The sequence below is a fragment of the Asparagus officinalis genome, unplaced genomic scaffold (assembly GCF_001876935.1).
Source record: "Asparagus officinalis unplaced genomic scaffold, Aspof.V1 AsparagusV1_Un350, whole genome shotgun sequence".
Taxonomy (NCBI): Eukaryota; Viridiplantae; Streptophyta; class Magnoliopsida; order Asparagales; family Asparagaceae; genus Asparagus; species Asparagus officinalis.
The window spans coordinates 55,162-58,075 of record NW_017972615.1 but is presented as its reverse complement, the minus strand read 5'-3'; positions in this window follow the sequence as shown (position 1 = coordinate 58,075).

Sequence of the window (2,914 nt, the reverse complement as noted above, 5' to 3'; positions counted from 1 at the left end):
CCCCTCTTGTTCCAGGAAGCGATATGGGGTAATTTTGAGGGTGGGGGCTGAGCAGTCTTTATATAGTAGGTGTAATTTTAGGGGAAGTGGGGTATTTGTACCACAATTATCCCAACAAACCAATAACACCTTGAAGTTAAATCCAGCACCAATTACCCTAATGAATTACACCAAAAAGTATTGTTCCAAAAATTATCCCATTATCATCAAATTTACACCAATGAATAACCCCCCTAAGGAGCCTCCTTAGGTACATATTACCNGAGGTTAAAATTGATATGTTGCAGAAGTATAGATTAAAAGTGCTCACAGGCTACTTGGAGAAGTATGCCCAACACTATGGATGTACTGTCAGCTTCATCAAGGGAGCAATATATCTATCATCAAAGCAGCAATTTAGGACCGATATACTGGCACCACCTCGACTATGGCATTTATCTGTCGTTGCACCTATTTCTTTAGTAGGTTTTTAATATTTTAGGGGTTTCACCAGCGCAACTAAAGACGAACTCCATTTCTCATCTGGTGGCCTTCCTAGTTATCTGCCACCATGTGAATGTTGAGCCCACGCTGGGCATTTTGGGCCATCTTGCAAGCGTTAAGACTAGCAAGAAAGAGAGCCATTTCTACCTACAAATAATCGGTTGTTACTGACTGGTGTCCAACATTTCCAAGATAAACAAGGAGCGGAGGGAAAAGTTTTTCTTTATCCTTCTCGCCGATCTGATTTTGGCTTGCCTCATGTGGTCAGAAATTAAAAAGGAGAGTCTAAGAGTGGAGAAGCTCTCGGCAGTTGAGGCACGAGGGTTGATAGAGGATCCGTGTCTACAAAGGATCTCGTTCCTGGGAGAACCTGTTCGACAATGCTATCCTTCCAGCTATCGGCATATCCCCTATCCTCACCACTGAGGCAGATCAAACCTGAACTATGGTTCTAGTGGTCGACAAGAAGCCCACATACCGGTTGCTTTGGGTATTCTAACTACTTACTGGAGGATCGATATGAGTGGTCCTTCCCCCATTGCATCGACAAGCTTTCCCCTCACACTTAAAAGGCGATCCAAGCGTTGTTGATGGGTCCTGTTAAATCCCCTCCTCGCTATGAGAGGGAGCCGTTGGTGGAGCATCTCATTATGTCTAAGCACCGCATGGATCGTAAGGGGTCAGTATTGGAGTTTAGAGCTGATCAAGCAAAAATCTATGAAGCAAATCATTCTTTAAGATGATGAGGCATTGCTGAGCAGTAGTGTTTTTAATGCATGAGGTGCAATGCATGGCGCAAAGTAAGTTTACACGAACATGCGCAAGGAGCAATGCGATGCGCGTACCCGAGCAAAACGAGGCGCACTCCAGACCACAAAAATTTTGAAGATATACAATATGCATGAAAAAAAAATATTTGTGAAATTTCACATAGAAAATGTCAAGTTCTCAATATAAATAAAATATATACTACCAAATCACAAGATAATGTTTTAATCATTGAAGCAAATCAAGTTGTCCATCAAAACAAATCAACTAAGCAGCAACACTTAAGGAGTTCACTAACATCAAAGCTAAGCAAGCAATCTAACAAAAAAAATCAACTAAGCAGCAACACTTAAGGAGTTCACTAACATCAAAGCTAAGCAAGCAATCTAACAAAAAAAGAAAATAAGTATCAAATTAATAGCCTAATGACTCTAATAGTCCTCATTCACATCATCATCATCCCCTTCAGAGGGAATATCCTCCTCTTTAGTCTCCTCCTCCTCATCATTAAACTCCTCTTCATCTTCCGACTCAGAAAATGGCTCCCTCCTCCTCGATGATGAACCAATACCACTCGAAGATCCTTGAAACCTACTGGTCGATCTTAGATATATAACATCATCTTCTTCATCTCCCATCGCATCTCCTACGACACCATATGTAAGGTTGTACTAGCCCTTCACCACCCATCGCATCTCCTACGACACCATATGTAAGGTTGTACTAGCCCTTCACCAAGTCATTCTCTGCATTTTCACCTTCACCGAACTGCCCTAACAACCCTGCATTTTCACCTTCACCGAACTGCCCTAACAACCACTCATTGCTTTCATCTATATCAGCCAACTTAATAGGATCAATAGAATCTCTACAGTCAAATCTTTCCTTCAATGCTTGGTTGTACTTGCAGTAAAGATCTTGCAACCTCTTATGATCCAATCTATTCCTCTTCTTGGTGTGTATCTGTAATTTTTACAAATTAATCAAATCAATATCCATATCTCTAAGGGAATTAAATATATTTTGTTGAATAAAATAAAACTAATCATACTTTCTCAAAAGTACTCTATTTTATTTTGTAGTCAAAGGAGCTACAAGTAAGGCGACTCTAATAGCAAGCTTCTGTAACTCTGGTGCTGATGCACCATAAGACTCACACCAATCAGCCGTCAATTTAAATAGAGTGTGATTAGTAGTGTATTTTCTATAAAAAATCTAGTCAATTGAGGGTTTATATTATGCATATTTACCTAGAGACTTCTTCTTTCTGTTTCTCTTAGCTATCTTTATACCAAAAAGACCCCCAACATGCCTATATATATCCAACTGTCTATCAATCTTGTCTTGGTCTTGTGTGGGCACCATCTTCTCAATGACTTGATAGAGACATTTCATAACTTCGTTATCCCCTTGGATGTTTGGATGGTCATAGAAAAATGCAGGATTAAGGTAATATCCTGCAATATTGATGCGGCATAATTATGTACCAAAATTGTAAGTGCACAATTGATCAAGTTATAGTATAAAAAATACCGATCCTACGAGGAAAGTGATTTTAAGAGATTATTAGACTTGGTTCTTATATTGTGTGCGTGACAAAAATAGGATTAAAGAATAAGTGTGATTGTGATGAGTGATTGTTGTGAATATATGCAAGAGACAA